The 23,493-nt window shown below is 39.6% G+C and overlaps 1 pseudogene; it reads right to left on the bottom strand.

Moving 5' to 3' along the window:
* Positions 1–19,364: 19,364 nt before the first annotated feature.
* Positions 19,365–21,546, bottom strand: LOC129564336 (centrosomal protein of 70 kDa pseudogene; annotated as a pseudogene).
* Between the last annotated feature and the right edge of the window lie 1,947 nt (positions 21,547–23,493).

Raw genomic sequence — 23,493 nt, 5'->3', positions numbered from 1 at the left:
AGTCCTAGCATGCTGCAGTCCATGGAGTCACAAAGAGTCGGACATGACTGAGTGACTGAACTGAAGTAATAATTATTACTATTATCAAGTATTATTATATAAGTAAGTAAATGTATTATTTGCACTTTGAACTATGCTGAACAAACAAATAAATATAAATTTCAAAGAAAAAAAATAAAGGTGAGGAAAACAAAGTCATCCATCAACTGCATCATGAAAGCCCAAGGTTTTCATTTACTCAGATGCCAAAGCCATCACTAAATCCTGCTACATACACGTTCAGTGAACACCAGCATGCTACTAGTATACCTATAGAAGACAAAAATCAAGAAAATTGTTGTCTCTTTGGGCTGCAATTGGCTCGAGAATCCAAATACCATGAAACTACAGTAGAAGTCGCAGAAAAGGTGATGTGTGCAGAATTCTCTATGGCAATTATACTTCTTCCTATCCCTCTTCTAGTCATCACATATGGTTTCAAGAGCAGTCCCTTTAGACCACATAGGAAAATGGCAGAAAGGATCAGCAACAATGAGATCACAGCATGCAAGGAATTTTTATTGAATCATTTAGCCATTTGGTCATGTACAAAGATAGCTGTATGAATAGAGAGAATTGATAAGGATCTTCAAATGGCTTCAAGTGGCTGCCTTGCTTAGATTTCCTGGTACATAGAAACTACCAAGTACTTAAAACATTTAAGGCAATGTCGGGTAAAACTGGGAAACCTTGGCTAACTAGGGAGTTAGAGAGTTGTATTAAAGTGAAGTGAAAGTCGCTCAGTCGTGTCTGACTCTTTGCGACCCCTTGGACTATACAGTCCATGGAATTCTCCAGGCCAGAATACTGGAGTGGGTAGCCTTTCCCTTCTCCAGGGGATCTACTCAACCCAGGGATTGAACCCAGGTCTCCCGCATTGCAGGCAGATTCTTTACCAGCTGAGCCACAAGAGTTGTATTAGGTGATTACCTAATATTGTGCAGAGGAGAAAGAACCATCAGAGAGGGAAGGGGCGAAGATTCAAAGTAAGAGTAGTGATTGGTGGAAAGAGATTTCTAAGAGAATAGGAAGGGATGGGAGATAAAGCTGGCCGGGAATTCTTGGAAAGATTGAGGTATAGCACTGAGAACTTTATTGAAGCAGGAGACTATAAAGTTTTTGGGTGTTATCAGATCAAAATGTGATGAGTCAAGAATATGGAAAAATAGTGGTTGAGGTAATTGATTGTAGGGCCCAGGCCAGTTAGGAAAGAAAATTAGTCTGGAGGAGACTGATAAATTGGGAGAAAACAGGAGACCTAAGATTAGGAGTAGTAAGAATGAGGAAATATAATCCCTTAAATGGGAAAAAAGTAGCCAGAGAGTTGCAAATACAAATTTAAGATATTAGAAGTGGAACAGCAATGAGTGACTTAAAAGACCCTGGATGTGGCCATGAGTGTGGACAACTGAAGTGTAGGGAAAGGCTCTGAAGTTGAGCCAAGTGGTGCTCTGTATGATTTATCTTCATGGATTTCAAAGTCTCTCCATGATAGTACAAAGACTTGCATCAAATATTCAATTTACATTTGGGAGAAACCAGGAAGTAGGCAGATGCCAGTGATGAGACTCACTGGTGGGAGAAAGCTAGTATCTCAATTGTCATTTACCTACCCTTTGACTATACCTTTGTCCATATAGTCAAAGCTATGGTTTTTCCAGTAGTCATGCATGGATGTGAGAGTTGGACTTTTGAACTGTGGTGTTAGAGGAGACTCTTGAGAGTCCTTGGGACTGCAAGGAGATCCAACCAGTCCATCCTAAAGGAAATCAGTCCTGAATATTCATTGGAAGGACTGATGCTGAAGTTGAACCTCCAATACTTTGGCCACCTAATGTGAAGAACTGACTCATTGGAAAAGATCCTAATGCTGGGAAACTGAAGGCAGAAGGAGAAGGGGATGACAGAGGATGAGATGGTTGGATGGCATCACTGACTCAATGGACATGAGTGTGAGCAAACTCCAGGAATTGGTGATGGACAGGGAAGCCTGGTGTGCTGCAGTCTATGGGGTTGCAAAGAGTTGGACACGACTGAGCAACTGAATTGAACCTAATACCTTATTAAGAATTAGACTAGAGTTCTGAAAAATGGGAACAAGAAATTATTATTTTCATTCTGAAAAGAAAGCTAAAAGGAATGATGCAATGAACACTACCAGAAGAGGGCAGGCTTGGGTGAGCCACAATAATAGGGATTGTGAGGAAAAGATGAAACATGAGAGCTTAGAAAATGGAGTTAGACAGGGAAATGGACGGGCCAGGACAAAACTCAGTCTAGTTCCACACAAATGTCTGAGCTCCACCAAGATTTTCTGGATTATATGATAGATGAAACTCCATACGATACAAAAATGCAATACAAATTGAAAGAGGAGCTATAAAATTTTATCAAGTACCCCACGTGAATCTAATGCACAATAAAATTTGACAACTGCAGTTTTCTGGAATCTGTTCACCACGGTAGTTGTATTTGTCATTGTGAATAATTAAATTTGGTTTGGGGGGAAGGCTAGACAATTCTACAAGTATGCAACCCTAGGACATGCCTAAGGCCTCAGTGACTTTAGGGGACTCTAATAGTTCATGATCAAAGACTGGAATTAAAGCAAGTGAAAAAAAGAGAGGGAAAAGAAACACTTTAAGAAAAGTTTGAAGCAAGGCAAATTTGAGCAGACACTGGCCTTATCGTGAGATGAAGCAACAAATCCACAAATTCCAAATGATTCTACAAAGGAGGAAACAGAAAAGGCTCTATATTGAAAGCAGGACTGCATCTTGGGCCAGACTGTGGACTTTGAACTGTATGCCCAGTATCTATGGAAACAACATACCAACTGGAAAACCAGGCCCCCGGAAGGAAGAGCCAAAGGGCTCTCCATCGCCTAAAATAATACCTTAATTATCTGTGTAACCGAATAGAATTCTACTCTATTCTATTCATTCTATTATGCTTATTGGGGTATGAGCACAGGCCTATTGATAACTGTCCACTCTTAACTACCTAGGTTTAAGGCATATGAATCACGGGTTAACTTTGATTGTCAGGGAATTTGGGGAGGTGGGTTTGTGCACGTATACTTAGGGTATATAAGGTTTTCACAAAAACTGGTGGGGGGGGGGCGGTCCGTGGCTAAGAGGAGACTCTTCCTTGGCCCTGCCAGTGTAATAAACTGCACTCCACTATCTGCATCGTCCTTCTCAGTGAGTTTGTTTCCCAGAACACGTGGTTACAACACTACTATTGTAGTTACAAACTGAAGGATACTGTTCACATACGCATAGCACTAGAATAGTGACTGATCACACAACGAATCATCAACCACATTTCTCTCACTATTAGCCATCATTTCAGTTCAGTTCAGTCGCTAAGTCATGTCCGACTCTTTGCAACCCCATGAATCACAGCACGCCAGGCCTCCCTGTCCATCACCAACTCCCAGAGTTCACTCAAACTCATGTCCATCGAGTCGGTGATGCGATCCAGCCATCTCATTCTCTGTCGTCCCCGTCTCCTCCCACCCCCAATCCCTCCCAGCATCAGAGTCTTTTCCAGTGAGTCAACTCATCGCGTGAGGTGGCCAAAGTATTGGAGTTTCAGCTTTAGCATCAGTCCTTCCAATGAACACCCAGGATTGATCTCCTTCAGAATGGACTGGTTGGATCTCCTTGCAGTCCAAGGGACTCTCAAGAGTCTTCTCCAACACCACAGTTCAAAAGCATCAATTCTTCGGCGATCAGCTTTCTTCACAGTCCAACTCTCACATCCATACATGACCACGGGAAAAACCATAGCCTTGACTAGATTGACCTTTGTTGGCAAAGTAATGTCTCTGCTTTTTAATATGCTATTTAGGTTGGTCATAACTTTCCTTCCAAGGAGTAAGCGTCTTTTAATTTCCTGGCTGCAATCAGCATCTGCAGTGATTTTGGAGCCCAAAATAATAAAGTCTGACACTGTTTCCACTGTTTCCCCATCTATTTCCCAAGAAGTGATGGGACCAGATGCCATGATCTTTGTTTTCTGAATGCTGAGCTTCAAGCCAACCTTTTCACTCTCCTCTTTCACTTTCATCAAGAGTTCCTCTTCACTTTCTGCCATAAGGGTAGTGTCATCTGCATATCTGAGGTTATTGATATTTCTCCCAGCAATCTTGATTCCAGCTTGTGCTTCTTCCAGCCCAGCGTTCCTCATGATGTACTCTGCATATAAGTTAAATAAGCAAGGTGACAATATACAGCCTTGACGTACTCCTTTTCCTATTTGGAACCAGTCTGTTGTTCCATGTACAGTTCTGACTGTTGCTTCCTGACCTGCATACAGGTTTCTCAAGAGGCAGGTCAGGTGGTCTGGTATTCCCATCTCTTTCAGAATTTTCCACAGTCTATTGTGATCCACACAGTCAAAGGCTTTGACATAGTCAATGAAGCAGAAATAGATGTTTTTCTGGAACTCTTTTGCTTTCTCCATGATCCAGCGGATGTTGGCAATTTGATCTCTGGTGCCTCTGCCTTTTCTAAAACCTGCTTGAACATCTGGAAGTTCATGGTTCACATATTGCTGAAGCCTGGCTTGGAGAATTTTGAGCATGACTTTACTAGCATGTGAGATGAGTGCAATTGTGTGGTAGTTTGAGCATTCTTTGGCATTTCCTTTCTTTGGGATTGGAATGAAGTCTGACCTTTTCCAGTCCTGTGGCCATTGCTGAGTTTTCCAAATTTGCTGGCATATTGAGTGCAGCACTTTCACAGCATCATCTTTCAGGATTTGAAATAGCTCCACTTGAATTCCATCACCTCCACTAGCTTTGTTCATAGTAATGCTCTCTAAGGCCCACTTGACTTCACATTCCAAGATGTCTGGCTCCAGGTGAGTGATCACACCATCGTGATTATCTTCGTCGTGAAGATCTTTTTTGTACAGTTCTTCTGTGTATTCTTGCAATATAAAGAAAAATACATTATATATATTTAGAGATAATTTAGTTACTTTCACTAATGAAGGTAAACAGTATCATGGATAATTCAAGTTTCACATAATTAAAGCTCACCACTCTGTGGCTCAGACAGTGAAGAGTCTGCCTGCAATGCAGAAGACCTTTTGTTTGTTCCCTGGGTTGGGAAGATCCCCCTGGAGAAGGAAATGGCAACCCACTCCAGTTTTCTTGCCTGGGAAACCCCATGGATAGAGGAGCCTGGCAGGCTAAGTCCCATGGTTGGACACAGCTGAAAGACTAACACACATAACAGTTTGGCTGTTCATTTCAGTTCAGTTCAGTTCAGTCACTCAATTGTGTCCGACTCTTTGCGACCCCATGAATCACAGCACGCCAGTCCTCCCTGTCCATCACCAACTCCCGGAGTTCACTCAAACTCATTTCCATTGAGTTGGTGATGCCATCCAGCCATCTCATTCTCTGTCGTCCCCGTCTGCTCCCACCCCCAATCCCTCCCAGCATCAGACTCTTTTCCAGTGAGTCAACTCGCCGCATGAGGTGGCCAAAGTAATGGAGTTTCAGCTTTAGCATCAGTCCTTCCAATGAACACCCAGGGTTGATCTCCTTTAGAATGGACTGGTTGTAGAATATATTTTTTAAATGTGCTCAAAAGCAAATATGTATCAAAATTCAGATGATAACATAATGAGTGCTTGTATTTAAAAAGTTATTTGCTTTATAGCAAGTATGGTCAGAGGATGATTCCCTTTACAATAATTCAGCTTACAGACAGCACTTTAAATTTGTTTTAATTATTTGGGAGGCAAGTGGTGAGTAGTGACTAAAGAGGGGCTAACAGTCTTTTCTTTGCTAATTGGTTGCTCATTACTTGAGTGTGTTTATGAAATTTCATCAGGCTTATGCACTTTATGTATACTTCAGTTGAAAGGTTAAAAAATAAAAAGATGAGGGAAAGTATGACAGGAAAACAAACAAAATACACAATGAGAAATAAACAATGCTAGAGCAGATACTGTCATTTTCCTGTAAGTTTGAACAGAACCATACAATCTTGATCACTCTCATCAATCTATAGATAACTGTAAACTACACGTGGGGTAAGATTTAGATGTGGATATGAATAGCTGAACAACTGTGAATTAAATTTTTGTGATTGCTTTACCAAAAACAATAACAATAAGATAAAGCTTTTTGGCTATATACATTCTCTCAGATTTTCTAGAAGAAAATCATATTGTCCGCAAACAATGTTTTGTCTTTTCTTTTATAATATTTATACATTTTTATTTCTCTTTCTCATTGGCACTTCCAGGAAACTGTTGACAAGAAGTCACGCTATTGAACATCTTGCTTTTGTTTCTGACTTTTATCAGTACTTTCACCTGTATATCAAAGCTTTTCAACTTTTTTGATCATGTCTTGCAGTTTAAAAAAATTATTTTACATTCCAGTATAAACACACACACACCAAGTTTTCAAGAAAAAATGTTTATCCTTTCTATATGCAACACACTCTAACATTTTACGTCCTAGTTTACGTTTTTATGCTGAATGCATTAAAGACCTTTAGTGACAACTGAGCAAATTTGAATATGAACAGATTTTATCTGATATTAAGAAATTATTGCTATTCTTCATTAAGTATAATAATGATATTGTGATTATACAGAGAAATACGCTTACATTATAAACACTGAAGGTTTTAAAGACAGGGTGACATAATTTACTTTGGTGATGGACACACCTATTACATGGCTTTCTTTGTTTTTTGGGGGTTTTTGGCCATGTGACACAAGACCTCAGCTCCCCAAATCAGGACTGAATGAACTCAGGCCACAGTAGTGAAAGCCCAGAATCCTAACCACTAGGTCGCCAGGGAACAGTCTTACATGCCTTTTTTTAAAAGCTGGCAATATCAAGACCTGGTGAGGATGCAGAGTAATTGAAGCTCTCATATATTGTGGTAGGAATACCAAATGGCACAACCATTCTGGGAAATACCTTGGCAGTTTCTTATAAAGTTAAGCGTACACTTACCATATGACCCAACCCTCTCACTCTTAGGTATATATTCAAGATAAATGAGAATATACATCCACATAGAGACTTGCACATGAATGTTTATAGCAGCTCTATTCATAATAGCCAAAAAGTGGAAATAACCTTAAATGTCTGTGAACTGACAAGTGGATTTTTAAAAGTATGGTACAATGGAATAATACTCATCAATAAGAAATAAACCATTATTAAAGGCAAAAGCATGGGTGACTCTAATGCATCACATTAAGTCATAAGAAGCCACATTCAAAATGCTATCTGATTCCCAGGGTGAGGAGTAGGATGAGGAAGTTTGGTGCTCAGGGTTGTACAGCTGCAAGATCAGAACCTGAGAGTGGATGGCTCCTTCCATTTTGCTCCACAGACATACCACTTTGCCTCTCCCTAGTCATGGCCCTGATGATTCCATTTATACAATGTTCTGGAAAAGGCAAAAAATGAAATAAAATGAAGATCAGTGCTTGTCAAGGACTGGGGTGGGGAAAGGGTTGGCAACAAAGGAGTAGAATGACAGGATTTGAGAGGGATCAGTCATAGAATATCAACTGATTGTGGTGGAGGTTACATGACTGGGACTGTGTGTATTTATCTAAATTCATGTAACAATACACCAAAAAGAGTGAACTTTAGTCCATATAAATCTTTTAAAGTGAACAAAAATCAAGAAAAAATCTAAATAATGAGTATATAATAATTTATGATATTATTTTCTCCACTTTTCTTGATGTTAGGTATTTTTCATAATAAAGAGTAAAACATCAAAATGCCAGTTGCTTGCAAGCATATTGATTTCTCAACCCATTGTTTTAAAAACACTGTGCTAAATTATACATTGAAACATGTATATTATCATATGTAAAATAGATGACCAGTGCAAGTTTGATGCATGGAGCAGGGCACTCAAAGCCGATGCTCTGGGACAACCCAGAGGGATGGGGTGGGAGGGAGGTTCAGGATGGGGGGACCCATGTGTCCCATGGCTGATTCATGTTGATGTATGGCAAAAACTACCACAATATTGTAAAGTAATTAGCCTCCAATTAAAATAAATTTTTAAAAATGAAAAAATAAAAACACTGTGCTAAATTATACATTTCTGTAATGTTTGAGTATTTACTACAGGATGGATAAACAACAAGTTCCCACTGTATAGCACACAGAACCATATACAATATCCTGTGATACACAGTGGAAAAGATTATATGTATAACAGAATCACTATGCTGTACAGCAGAAACTAATACATGATAAGTCAACTATACTTAAAAAAATACATTTAAAAAAATTTCATCTTCTGTTCAGTAAGTGAAAGCATACTTGAAGATCAAAAAACTTTTAGGCAATTCCCTGGCTGTCCAGTGGTTAGGGCTTCAGGCTTCCACTGCAGAGGGCATGGGTTTGATCCCCGTGAACTAGAATCCCACTTGCTGCAAGGTATGGCAAAAAAAAATTGTTCTAAATTTTAACAAGTCTTGCATCTCCCATGAAGGAGTTAGGCTGGCAGGGATAGTTCTCCATATCAAAGCTCTAATTAAGTTGGAAACAATGTGACTTATTATGGAACAGGCATCATGCTAAATATTTTACATGCTTTATCAGTTTGATAGGGCTGCCATAAGAAAATATCACAAGTTGAGCAACTTGAACAACAGAACTTTATTTTCTGAGTTGTGGAGACTAGAAGTTTGAGATCAAGGTTTCTTCTGAGGTCTCCCTCCTTGACTTGTAGACCAGTGTCTTCTCACTGTGTCCCCACTGGGTCTTTCCTCTGTGCAAACATGTTCTGAGATACTGGGGGGTTAGGACTTCAATGTATGAATTCTGGAGGGACACATTTCAGCCCGTAACACATGTATTATCTGATTTATCCAACAATATTATAAGGTACATTCATCCCCCATTTTACAAATGCAGAAGTGTGTGGGAAGAAGTCAAAATATAAGCTCAATCCATTAATTAAAAAAAACTTCAAAAAAATGCCTATTCACAAAAAGGCATTTTGTAAAAAGTTTCACTTTTAATTAAAATATAAAGAGATGGAAACAACTAAAACAGTATGGATTTTTATTTGAAAGGGAGGTGATTTGGCTCTTTCAATTTGTCTGCTAAGGCAAATATTATTTCATTTCTATGCAATTTTTGTTTTTACTCTGACTGGGCCAGATGTGACCTTCTACCCTGTGGAGATTTCTGCTTCCCTTCCAGTCCTTCTCTTTACATAGCAAAACCATGTTAGCCAGAGAGCTAAGCTGAAAGACTCATTTCAGCTATCTCCAAGAGGTTACCATAGAATTCTCTTCCTCCTTCTGTAACCAGGAAGGGTTAATTTTAAATTCATGCTAGATCTGCTTCTGTGACTTTAACTCTCATCTTGCTGCTTGCTTTTGTTATTGTAGCATACATAGTAACTTCCCAGGTGGCCCAGTGGGTAAAGAATCCGCCTGCAATGCAGGAGACCCAGGCGACTGGTGTTTGATCCCTGGGTCAGGAAGATCACCTGGAGGAGGAAATGGCAACCCACTCTTGTATTCTTGACTGGAAAATTCCATGGACAGAGGAGCCTGGCAAGCTATGGTCCTTGGGGTCACAAAGAGTCAACCACCACTGAAGCAACTGACCATGCATGCATGCGTGCATTCAAGCAGGGAGGCATACATAATGGCCGGCCTCAGGAGATAACCTGAGCCTGACCAGCTGTGAAGGACTCTAAGGAAGTGAAACTAACATGACACCCAGTCTGAGGCTTGCCATTTTAGGAGATATTTGCAAGGATTGAATAGTCTTTTTACTTTGCTTCCTTACCTCCTCCCATTTCTGATCCATAAAAGAACCTGGCATCTAGGCCCCGACAAGACAGTTATTTTGAGGTACTAGCCTGCCATCTTCCCCATCAGCCAGCTACCCAAATAAAGCCCCTTCCATGTCTCAAAACCTCATCTCTTGGTTTTATTGGCCTAACATGCGGCGAGCAGAGCAAACTTGGACTCAGTAACTCTCCATCTGAAAAAAAAAAAAAAAGAGGCTGGAGAGATTTGTTCTATTCCAGTTTGGCCCAACTCCAGACTTTGAAAAAGAATCACATAAATTTTTTCATACCAATAGCAAGTCAGAAAAAAGTGACTATATTACAGCTTCCCTCAACCAGTGGTTCAAGACCAATCCTTTTGTAATTTAAACCTCATTGATTTACTTTCAAATAAGCTAGCAATCAGATTTGAAGAATATATTTGGGGGAAATGCAGCTTTATTGTGAAAATTAAAATGGTCACCCGTAAGTAAGCAGTTAACCATTTGTCTGCCTGAAGCAGCACCAAAACAATCAAACAAAAACCCTAAGAAGTGTTATTTACATTAGATGTGGGCACTCATTGAAGTAGGGTGAACTGGACAGAATCTGGTTTCCAACCATACTAGTTGTTCATCCTTAGGCACTCAATTCTCAGCAAAAGAACCTTAAAATTTAATCTGAAACATTTTTGTTTATGTTGAGAACAAACAGACATTATGTTGAGTCCTGCCAAAGGCCACAGATATGAAGCTTTGCACCAAGGCCACAGAAGTGGATCCCAGAACTAAGGTCACCTCCTAAGCTGACTGAGTGTGTGTGTTAGTTGCTCAGTCGTGTCCAACTCTTTGTGACCCCACGTATTGGGGCCCACCAGGCTCCACCATCCACAGTATTTTCCAGGCAAGAATACTGGATTGGGTTGCCATTCCCTTCTCCAGAGGATCTTCCCAACCCAGGGATCAAACCCAGGTCTTCCACATTGCAGGCAAACTCTTCACCATCTGAGCCACTAGGGAAGCTGACTGAGCCCCTTTGTAACCGTTGCCAAAAGCCCTCTGATCATCACCAACAAGCTTCCTGACTCCCAATTAGTCAAAGGTGCCCACTTCAGCAAGCAACCTATAGCACCCCAACCAATTACCTAATGCCAACCTGCCAGCAGGAATTTTCTTTGTCTTGAGGCTGTAAAAGTTGGCTATTAACCCACAAAAACTGTCGACTTCAGCTGGTCTATCAGGTGGTCAGCCCACTGCGATCACAGTGCCCACATTATCTCTGCTCTTTGTTCTTAATAAACTCACTCCTTTCTGAAATACTGTGTCTGGAAATTCTTTTTCAATTCTTTTGCTCAGACTGCCTCAACACAATAGTCTCCATTCAGACTTGTAACTGTTGCAGTGAGAAAGAAAAAAGAGGAATGAGTCTTTCTCTTTCTTTGCTGAGAACAAAGAGGATAAAGAGAACAGTGAGCTGGCCTGAACATTCCTAGTATTTTTACTTTAACTGCTCCTAACTCTAATGTCTATTACTAAGTTTGCTTTTCTGCCCCCTAACTCTGCAGGAGCTACAATTCACATTTTCTCCTTTGACTCTGCTAAATACATCCCCTATCTGGTGTTTACCCTTACAACACCTTTCCCCTTGTAGCTAACATGTCAGAAAAAAAGCTGCAGAGCCACCAAACTACCAGACTCAATTACTGGGTTACTAATGCTGCTTTATCACTGTCTTTGAAACAATGCAAGAGGAAGAAATCAAGATCCTATCACCTTCATTCTGCATCACTGACTCCTTTCCTTATATAAGCCCCTAGACTCCCCCTCATGGAGCAGAGGCACAGTTCTTGAAGCATGAGGCTACTGTGTTCCCCTCTCGGCCGGCTGAGAATAAAAGCCACCTTTCTGTTTCCTCCAAACTCTGTCTCCGTATTTTTCATTTGCTTTCAGTGGGCAGAGAAGGCCAAGATTTTAGCAAGCAACGTGACCATGATCCAATCTGGGGTAGAATTTATTTTTATTTTTTTAATTTATTTATTTTAATTGGAGGCTAATTACTTTACATTATTGTATTGATTTTGCCATACATTGACGTGAATCTGCCCCGGGTGTACATGTGTTCCCCATCCTGAACCCCCCTCCCACCTCCTTCCCCATCCCATCCCTCCGGTTCATCCCAGTACACCAGCCCCGAGCATCCTGTATCATGAATCGAACTTGGACTGGCGATTCGTTCCACATATGATAATATACATGTTTCAATGCCATTCTCCCAAATCATCCCACCCTCGCCCTCTCCCACAGAGTCCAAAAGACGGTTCTATACATCTGTGTCTCTTTTGCTGTCTCGCATACAGGGTAATCGTTATCATCTTTCTAAATTCCATATATATGCGTTAGTATACTGTATTGGTATTTTTATTTCTGGCTTACTTCACTCTGTATAATAGGCTCCAGTTTCATTCACCTCATTAGAACTGATTCAAATGTATTCTTTTAAATTGCTGAGTAATACTCCATTGTGTATATATACCACAGCTTTCTTATCCATTCTTCTGCAGATGGACATCTAGGTTGCTTATACCTCTCCCTGGTTATTTAAATTTGAAATCATCTAAAAGGGTCCTCCCTTTGAAGGAGGAAATAGACAGAACTGGACTCCATCTTGGACCAGCCTGTGAACATTAGGCTACATGCATGGTCACCCTCCCAATGGATGCTGAACTTTGGGCCCGGTGTCTATAGGAAAGGCATACCACTGGAAAATCAGACCACCACCACCACCCCCACCGCTCCCGGGGATAAAAGAGCTTCAGGACTTGTACCTAGACTCTCTGTTGCCTAAAAGAATATGCTAATTATCTCTGTAACTGAACAAAGTTGTAAATCCCATAATGTTTATTGGGGTATGTCCACAGGCTGTCTGAGGAGGCCTTACAAATAGCTGTGAAAAGAACAGAAGCGAAAAGCAAAGGAGAAAAGGAAAGATATAAGCATCTGAATACAGAGTTCCAAAGAATAGCAAGGAGAGATAAGAAAGCCTTCCTCAGTGATCAATGCAAAGAAATAGAGGAAAACAACAGACTAGGAAAAACAAGAGATCTCTTCAAGAAAATTAGAGATTCCAAGGGAACATTTCATGCAAAGATGGGCTTGATAAAGGACAGAAATGGTACGGACGTAACAGAAGCAGAAGATATTAAGAAGAGGTGGCAAGAATATACAGAAGAACTGTACAAAAAGATCTTCACGACCAAGATAGTCACGATAACGTGATCACTGACCTAGAGTCAGACATCTTGGAATGTGAAGTCAAGTGGGCCTTAGAAAGCATCACTATGAACAAAGCTAGTGGAGGTGATGGAATTCCAGTTGAGCTATTTCAAATCCTGAAAAATGATGCTGTGAAAGTGCTGCACTCAATATGCCAGCAGATTTGGAAAACTCGGCAGTGGCCACAGGACTGGAAAAGGTCAGTCTTCATTCCAATCCCAAAGAAAGGCAATGCCAAAGAATGCTCAAACTACCGCACAATTGCACTCATCTCACATGCTACTAAAGTCATGCTCGAAATTCTCCAAGATAGGCTTCAGCAATATGTGAACCGTGAACTTCCAGATGTTCAAGCTGGTTTTAGAAAAGGCAGAGGCACCAGAGATCAAATTGCCAACATCCGCTGGATCATGGAGAAAGCAAGAGAGTTCCAGAAAAACATCTATTTCTGCTTCATTGACTATGCCAAAGCCTTTGACTGTGTGGATCACAATAAACTGTGGAACATTCTGAAAGAGATGGGAATACCAGACCACCTGACCTGTTGCCTCTCGAGAAACCGGTATGCAGGTCAGGAAGCAACAGTCAGAACTGTACATGGAACAACAGACTGGTTCCAAATAGGAAAAGGAGTACATCAAGGCTGTATATTGTCCCATTGCTTACTTAACTTATATGCAGAGTACATCATGAGGAACGCTGGGCTGGAAGAAGCACAAGCTGGAATCAAGATGGCTGGGAGAAATATCAATCACCTCAGATATGCAGATGACACTACCCTTATGGCAGAAAGTGAAGAGGAACTCAAAAGCCCCTTGGTGAAAGTGAAAGAGGAGAGTGAAAAGGTTGGCTTGAAGCTCAACATTCAGAAAACAAAGATCATGGCATCTGGTCCCATCATTTCATGGGAAATAGATGGAAAAACAGTGAAAACAGTGTCAGACTTTATTTTTGGGGGCTCCAAAATCACTGCAGATGCTAATTGCAGCCATGAAATTAAAAGACGCTTACTCCTTGGAAGGAAAGTTATGACCAACCTGGATAGTATATTAAAAAACAGAGACATTAGTTTGCCAACAAAGGTCCATCTAGTCAAGGCTATGGTTTTTCCCGTGGTCGTGCATGAAATGTGAGAGTTGGGCTGTGAAGAAAGCTGATCGCCAAAGAATTGATGCTTTTGAACTGTGGTGCTGCAGAAGACTCTTGAGAGTCCCTTGGACTGCAAGGAGATCCAACCAGTCCATTCTAAAGGAGATCAACCCTGGGTGTTCATTGGAAGGACTGATGCTAAAGCTGAAACTGCAATACTTTCGCCACCTCATGCGACGAGTTGACTCACTGGAAAAGACTCTGATGCTGGGAAAGGTTGGGGGCGGGAGGAGAAGGGGACGACAGAGAATGAGATGGCTGGATGGTATCACTGACTCTGTGGACGTGAGTTTGAGTGAACTCCGGGAGTTGGTGATGGACAGGGAGGCCTGGCATGCTGTGATTCATGGGGTCGCGGAGAGTCGGACACGACTGAGCGACTGAAGTGAACTGAACAGGCCTATTGATAAATGTCCACTGTTTAACTATCTAGGCCTATGACACATGAATCATGGGCTAACTTTGATCGTATCTCTCTTTTACATTGTCCAGACTAGTTTCAAGAAATTTAGGGAGGTGGGTTTGAGCACATACACTTAGGGTATATAAAGTTTCCACAAAAACTGGTCAGGGTCCTTGGCTAAGAGGAGACTCCGCCTTGGGCCCGCCGGTGTAATAAACTGCACTCCACTATATGCATTGTCTGAGTTTGTTTCCCAGAACGCGTGGCTACAACACCTTTACCCAATTCCCCCTTTTCCATCGACCTTCCCTAACTTCCCATCCCTTTCCTCATTTCCTCCTTATATTCCCATCAGTCATAAGCCTACAATAACCTGTTTATAAACAATGTTAATGTTACAATGATTTATTTACTATATTTATACTTATTTAGTGTCAGGAAGTGCTTGGTTAACTCTACCACTTTTGCTTATTCTGAGGTATTTCCATCTTTGCCTGGATACATAAAACCTGCTGAAATTGAAGTAAGGAAGTGTGAAATGAAAATATCTCCTGCCACATTAATCAACAAGAAATGTCACAAGTATCAGCGATTTCTGGCCTCCAAATGTTAACGAGAGATCCCAAGCTGCAATCCAACTGGGCAGATGCTGCCACTCCCACAGTGATTGCTGAGGAGTTGGGGGAATGCAGGAAGCAAGGTGAACAAGGAAACAGGACTGGCCCCAGACAGCTGAGGTGCATATGAAAGGAATGAATTCAGTGAGTCCAGAGGCTTGCATTTTCCCATATATAGAGTGCTAAATTCCTTAATTTGATATCTGATCTTTGATGTTCAGACCGTCCACTCCCTTTGTTGCAAGCTTGTATATAGCCTGACTTCCCCTCCTGCCTCCTTGGAACGGTTTTCTCAGAGCTACTGAGATGCTGTCCCTGGTTCAGTGTCCTAAACATTCCCACCAAATAAAATAACTCTCTACTTTTAGGTCGTGACTATATTTTTTAGCCAACAGAAGTCTGCCTAAACTGCAGAAGACACTCCACACCACAGGTGACAAGAAATGCCTGTGGATGGCGCCAGATATGGGTGCTGCACCTGGAGCTCCACAGAGCTGACATTTTTCCATTTCAATAAATACATAAATTTATATGAGGCCTGCATAGCATTCCATTTTATAGACCTATTGTCATTTATTTTATCAATGTCCTATTGGCAAACATTATTATGGTTTCTGAGTTTTTACCATTACATATAATGCTAGAAGAAATAGTTTTCTGTATCTTTCAGAATTTGTTATTTCCTTACTATAAATTCTGGCAGTCAAAATGCTAGATTCAAGAGGATGGTCATTGAAAAAATATTTAATGAAAAACACATAGGTATGTAGGTTGATAAAAATTCAGATCATACAAAATTCAGGATACGGAATTGAAAATGTCTCCCTTTTACTCCATACTTTCCAAGTCCCTCTTCTTTTCACATGAATGATAGTATAATATATACATGGTATCGTTTTTCTTCATTCAAATGTCTTAGAAAGAGTTCCATGTCTTAATTTTTTATTTATTTTCCATACTAAAGATAAATAATGAACCTTGAAGATGGTATGCTAAGGTAAATAAACCAGATAGAAAAGGACAATTATTATATGATTCTATTTACATGAATACTTACAGTAGTCAGATACATAGGACGGAAATTAAAGCAGCAATTACCATGGACTGGGAAGAGGAGAAAGAGGGATTTATTACTTAATGAGCACAGAGTTTCAATTTGGGATAACAAAAATATTTTGGAGATGGATAGTAATAATGGTTGCACAATAGTGTGAATGTACTTAATGCCACTGGAATGTGCACTTAAAATGGTTTAAACGGTACGTTTTATGTGTATTTTAGCACAATAAGATAAAATAAAAAGAACTATGAGCATTCTTCATCTTGTTAGCACAGTTAATTGCAAGTGGTCATAATTCTGCATTTCCATAAACGTAATTGGACACAACTTAGCAACTAAACAACAATACAAAAAATCTACCCAACATTATATAATGTGTGTGTAAATAAAGTTATTTGTATAAGATGGACAGTATTAAACATAGTCTTTTGCTCTTGAGAGAAAAGCTAGAAAAGGAAACTAGGAGTCAGTACCAGAAGTCTGCAAACAGGCTCTCTTGAGAACCACAAGGCTACGTTAGTGGCAAAGCCTCATTTTTCTCAATGATGCATTATTTGGATGTATCAAAATGTCATCAACCACTGCCATACTGAAGGACATTTGTTTCCAATCTTCTGTTACTAAAAACAATGCAGTAATAAACACCTTTATATAAATGTCTTAGAAAGGAAGAGGGAATATATATGTAGAATTCTTACCTATTCTGAGTCAAAGCATTTAGGTTTAAATTATGGATACATATTGTGAATTTCCTTCCAAAAAAGTTGTACAATTTACACTGTTTTCAATGATATATGAGAGTGTTCTTCGCCCTACCAACACAATGTACTATCAATATTTTAAAAATCTTTGTTAATAAGCAAGGTAAAAATGGTATTTCCTTGTAGTTTTAATTTGTCCTTCTCTTATGAATAAAGTTGGAAATGTTGGTTCAGTTCAGTTGCTCAGTCATGTCTGACTCTTTGCAACCCCATGGAGTGCAGCACGCTAGGCCTCCCTGTCCATCACCAACACTCGGAGCTTACTCAAACTCAAGTCCATTGAGTTGGTGATGCCGTCCAACCATCCCATCCTCTGTCGTCCCCTTCTCCTCCTGCCCTCAATCTTTCCCAGCATCAGGGTCTTTTCAAATGAGTCAGCTCTTCGCATCAGGTGGCCAGAGTATTGGAGTTTCAGCTTCAGCATCAGTCCTTCCAATGAATATTCAAGGTTTATTTCCTTTAGGATGGACTGGTTGGATCTCCTTGCAGTCCAAGGGACTCTCAAGAGTCTTCCTCAACACCACAGTTCAAAAGCATCAATTCTTTGGCACTCAGCTTTCTTTCTAGTCCAACTTTCAGATCCATACATGACTACTGGAAAAACCATACCTTTGACTAGACAGACCTTTGTTGGCAAAGTAATTTCTCTACTTTTTAATATGATGTCTAGGTTGGCCACAGCTTTTCTTCTGAGGTGCAAGCGTCTTTTAATTTCATGGGTGCAGCCACCATCTGCAGTGATTTTGGAGCCCAGAATATGTTAAGGCTTTTATTATTGTCAAACTGCCTTTTAGAAAGAGGTTTATCCCTAGCACCCCCTAGAGGAATGCGTAAGAATAATAATTTTATTAAATCCTCACCAACTAGTGATTATTCTTTTCATGTTTACCAATTTGTTTAGTCAAATATGGAATCTTATTATTTTTACTTTATAATAATATTAGAGTTGAAAATTTTTTCATGTGCTTATTGACCAATTGTATTTCTGGTTTTGTCACTAGCCTTTTCATACCTGCTGCCCAATTTTTCCACTATGATAGATGTATTTTTCTTTCTAATTAAAAAACTATAGTCTGCCTCAATCCTAGAGGCAGTAGAGGCATGTCTTTTGGAAAGTACATTGTGTGTGGAGAAATGGTGAGCATATGATTGTCTTCCTAGCAACAAACGAGTAGTGTCCCTGTCTTTTCTCCTGAGCTCCTGTTTTTCAATGCCCACATTCTAATCTTTGAGGAAGAGGTGGGAGGGCAGTGTACTTTCCCTGCTACACTTTCTCAACATCTCATTCTCAGTCATTTTCCCCCTTACCATTGTGGGGTGTGCGACTGTGTGTTTTGTCCTCTGTAAAAGAAGCAGGGATATGGTCTTGCTCTGTCTGGTGGCCTTGGTTCTAATCACTTGCACAGCAGCAGAACCAGGCTTTGTGCTCCCTTTTAAAATGAGAAAGTCTAAAGGATTTGTCATCTAAGATTTTGTTCTTGTGTAACCAAGTTTCTCAAGTGATATGAACTTAGCAGGAGCAGCAAAAGACAGGTCATGTGGTAATCTTTCATTCTTTTATGCATCTTGTTTGGACAAACACACTTACTGGACACAGTGCTTAACTGCAGAAGATACCAAGATAAATTAAATTCTCTGCCTTGAAGGAGCTCTCAGGCTAGTGACAGTTGAGTAGTATTTATGTCTTCTCTAGATTTACTGGGAAAAACATAGAATAAGTGAAGACCCAGAAGAAATAACCAAGATTACAGAGAAAATGTTCACAGTGCCCCCAGGTAAGAGTAGCTTCCTGATCGATCATGCAACAATTATTTATTGAATGAAATAATATATACTCAATATAGGAGGGGCAACTACCTCCTGTTTTAACAAGACACAGTAAGTAAGTGAGAATGTGGTAGATTTGTATGTTTCATAGCATTAAAAAAGTTGGGAGAATGCCCATTTGATATCTACTCTGTGAAATGAGGTCATCTACCCAGAGGGAGAATGGGGGAAATAGCAAGATTAGAGATTTGAAAAAAGTGAAAACATTTTTTAGAGTTTTTTTTTTTTTTTAGGTGCCAACACACATTATAGGTGCTTTATATCACTGTGTCTTCAAAATAACTTCACAAAAGAGTTCTACAGTTCAAAAATCTGGGGACCAGAGATCAGTGACTCCAAGAGCGAAGTAAACTCAGTCTTGGCTGGAGCCGAGAGAGTAGTGCTGGCGAGGGTGGGGCTTGGTTATCATCTTGTTCTGTGACTGGCCCACTGCCCAGGTGCTTGATGACGACCAAGAGTGTGCTCTAGGCGTGCTGGAGTTCCCCCTGTGCCAGATTCTCTCCCATGCAGACCTTACTCTGGAGCAGCGCTTCCAGCTGGACCACTCAGGCCTGGACAGCCTCATCTCCATGAGGCTGGTGCTTCGGGTAAATCTCTCCCCTTTCCCCCAGTGGGCAAGGGGTGGTCTGCCCCAGCACCAAGTATCTGCCTGCAGGTACAATGGCATCCAAGTCATCAATTTCTAAGATTTTGAGTAGATCATTAGTAAATGCCTGAAATGCTGGGAAAAATTCCTCATGTTCTTCCAATTTGTGGATAATGCTTTGAAGATCTTCAGGTCCTAATACCTGCATAATCTTTTCATTCACATCTTCATTAATCAGCCTACACAATTTTCCAACTGTGCTCACCAGCACACACAATGAGGATGAACTATCTAGTTCTAAGAGTTCTTGGAGGTTTCTCACAGCATTGTTCAATTCTCCAAGCCTAGTATAAACTTCATTCATTCGAGGATAGTCTCCACTTAAAGAAGGAACATCAAATAATTTTTGGAAGTGAGAAACAATAGCTCCCAAAATGTGGAAGTCAGGCATATTGCTGTCCTTTGCCTTATTTTCAACTTCTTCTAACATGGTATCTACTATAAACAACAGATCTTCAACTCTGACACCTTCATTTTCATCCTGCTTCTTTAAATTATGCCAAGGCACCAGTTCTGCAGACAGTATTTTCAAGGACTTATATAAATCCTTTAAAGAAGCCAGTTGATCTGCCCACATTTCTATTATAGGAACAAGATGCTCAAATCCACAATCTTGAACAAGATCTCTATTAAAATGTTGGGCTGTTCCTTTGCTCTGTTTATATATTATTACTGGAGCTCTTGGATTGTGAATAATTAAATTGATGCTACTCAATACCTGGAAATATCTCTGGTCAATCAGAGCCTGCTGCTGGTTATCTTTGCTGGGCTCATCTTTTCCCTCTTTGTCCTCAGCCTTTTTTTGACTGATAATATTCTGTAATTTGATGTTTTTCTTAAGGGCTTTCTCCAGTTTCTTCACTTGTTGTTTATAAAGTCTTAATTCATGCTGTGTGGGCCTGGTTTCCAAATCTTTTTGAAGATTCAGCTTTTCACTTAAAAGTACATCTATCTTAGATTTTGATTCCTTGAGTTGATTCTGTAATGACATTAGAAGGCCGTTGTAAGTGGGTGAAGCACTCAGGCTTCTATAATCTTCTTCTTCTGACTGACTTTCATCTTCTTTATATAGTTGTTTATCCAAGACGGTATGAGGAACTCTTTTGCAGAGATAAGAAAACACTCTATTTTGAGTGATAATGCGTTCTTCTTCTTCCTGTGTTAACCTATAGATATCCTTCTGCAAAGCAGCAATAGTCTCTTGTTGCTCCATTCGTTTTTTCTTGTAATGTTCACATTTTGCCTGTAAAGCTTTATGCTCCTTTTGAAGTTCTTTTATTTTATTCTGCTGCTGGCAAACCCTATTTATAGATTCATCCTCCATTTCACCAATTTTGGACTTCACACTCTCCATAATTTGTTCCAAGTCATTAGCTCGTTGTTCCTGATCTGCTGCTCGGCTTTGTTGTTGCTGAAGTTCATTTTTAAGCTGTTTGTTAGTTTCTATGAGCTCCTGGATCATGTTCTGTTGACGTGATGTTTCCTCCATCATTGTTTTTAAATTCTGCCTTATCGTTTGTGATGACTGTTTGTCAAAAATGATGAGATCTTTCATATCTGTTCTTTTGACTAGAGATAAAGGCTTTAAGCCATGCATCATCAACAGCACATTTGTATTTTCCCATTCTGCTTCTTCCCGCTGTTTTTCAGTCATGAGTCTTAATGATGATTTGCTGGACTCCTTGGCTTTAGGGGCTGCTGTAGATACAATTTCTTTTGTAGCGTCAAAAGAAGTTGAGATTGGCAATAAAAAACTGAATTGCCAGCAGATTTCTTAACAGGAACTTTGGAGACCAGGAGGCAGTGAGATGATGTATTTCTTTCACATTCCTCTTGCACTTTTCACCTTGTCATTCACGTTGATCTCAATGAAATGATCACTCAGTGAGTCTCATGTCTGAAACTGGATCTTCATCTTCCTCAGCCGCCGCCTACCTCCCGCAGCGCGCTCAACCCGGCCGGCTCAGCCGCCTCCGGCCCCGCCTCTGCGACGTTACCCCCTTTTTAGAGTATTGAATCATAAGTTAACCAAAGAAATAGAGTAGGACTGCTGAGCAGTGTTAAGGGTCAATTGAGGTTAGTGATAAAGGATTTATATTGGTGCCAAGTTGCCCTGGGGAAAGACTTTCCGAGGAGCCCTTGGTTGCTACTGTGTAGTCACTGCCATACCAGCAGGGCCCTTGAGAGGAACCAGGTCACTGCATAATATCCAAGGGCTCAAACCTTTGCTTCTGTTTGTTTTGTTATGTTTTCTGTGTATCTGGATACATTCTGATATTCTGACTATAGAAACAATATTTGCTAATGTGGTAGGTTAACCAATGAAGATACTGGCTTATTCTTTCTTTTCTCAAGGATAGCTAAAGAATTAGAAGGTTAATTTTTCCCTTCTGCCTCTTGTGAAAGGATAGCTAAGCCTTAGAATATGAAAGTCTAGGCTCTTTGTGTTTCAGGAGTTGTCCTTGAAAAAAACCCTCCGTGAACTGAGTCTCAACTGTTAGGAGCATTAAGTCAAATTCCTTTGTCTGTTGTGCATTCATCTTTTTATTATTGATTAATAAGAGGTCCTGTTTAGTAAATGTTTCATTCATTTTTGTGTTTTAATTTTGTTTTATGATGGGTTGTTGTTTTGACTTATAGAAATTTTACATTTTATGTCTTTTTTTTTATGATTTTTGGTTTGTCTTTTGTTTAGAAAGGCCTTTCCCAACCCCATGCAAGACGTTTTAAATATCTGGCTATATTTTCTTCAAAACAAAAAAACCTTTTGTTTTACATTTAAATCTTTAATCCATTTATATGGTTACTTCTGAAAATGTGTTGGGGAGTTTTAAATAGCTTTAATAAGGTGCTTTCTTGGAACTGTTTTCATTCAGAAGTCACAAAAACATAGACAAAATCCAGCAACTATGCAACACAATGTTGCATTGTGTACAAGACAAAAGAAATAATTACATGTGTATTTTAAATATCAGTATAAGAACACTTTTCTATATTGAACTTTATGCGATTTCCAACATGAATTGACTTTAAATACTTTAGATTAATGCACAAAATATTCTGTTAAGAAGTCTTACCTGTATCAGTACTAAAATTCAAATACCATGCGCTCCAAGACCAATGGCAGTGCTGCCACTCTATTTGGTTTTGTCAAAGTCCCTTATAGCCTTTAGGACCAAGGCCATTCACCTACATTTGTTCAGTTTACAGCCCCAGTTCCTGCGGCAATTTAGCATGTATCACAGACTCATTGCATGTACCTACAAATATTTAAGCGTAACTGCTTGGGAACAAAAATTGAACTAAAGATAGAGGGAAAGATATCTAACTTCAAAAAGCAAGATTTTACTGAGCTAGGTGAAAACAAAGATAAAAGAAATGATATGATGTTAGTGCTTTTTGAGAGGTGGTTATGCCATCTAAAAATTTATGCACAAACAATTTCTGAGAGTTCAATATGCATTTATATATATAAAGATGTGATATATACATATTTTTAAATTTTTTGAATCAAAAAAGGAAAAAAAACTTGAATCAATTTAGAAATAATATTTATAAAGTATGTATGTATGTATTTATAATCCCTACTTACCTTACTTAACATCTCACATAAAAGCATTTTTCATGTTATGGTACACTTTTCATAAACATAATTTTTATGACTATATTTCCTCATGTGGATGAACCATAATTCACTCAACTATTACTCTCTAAAGGTAGATATTTGAGCTGTTTTCAATATTCAAGAGTACCTTAAAAAGATATAGGAATGTCTTTGTGCATAAATCTTCCTGTATTCTGATCATTTCCTTAAAACAGATTTCTAGAAGTAGAATTACTGGATAGAAGTGTATGATATATATGTAGAATTGTTCTCCAGTTCTCCAAAAGGATTTTACCAACTCCACCCGTCTCACCA

The sequence above is a fragment of the Moschus berezovskii genome, chromosome X (genome assembly GCF_049115385.1).
Source record: "Moschus berezovskii isolate FMDL1 chromosome X, NW_MosBer_1.0, whole genome shotgun sequence".
NCBI lineage: Eukaryota > Metazoa > Chordata > Mammalia > Artiodactyla > Moschidae > Moschus > Moschus berezovskii.
Note: the sequence above shows the minus strand (reverse complement) of the source record. Positions and strands in the feature narration are given on the sequence as shown.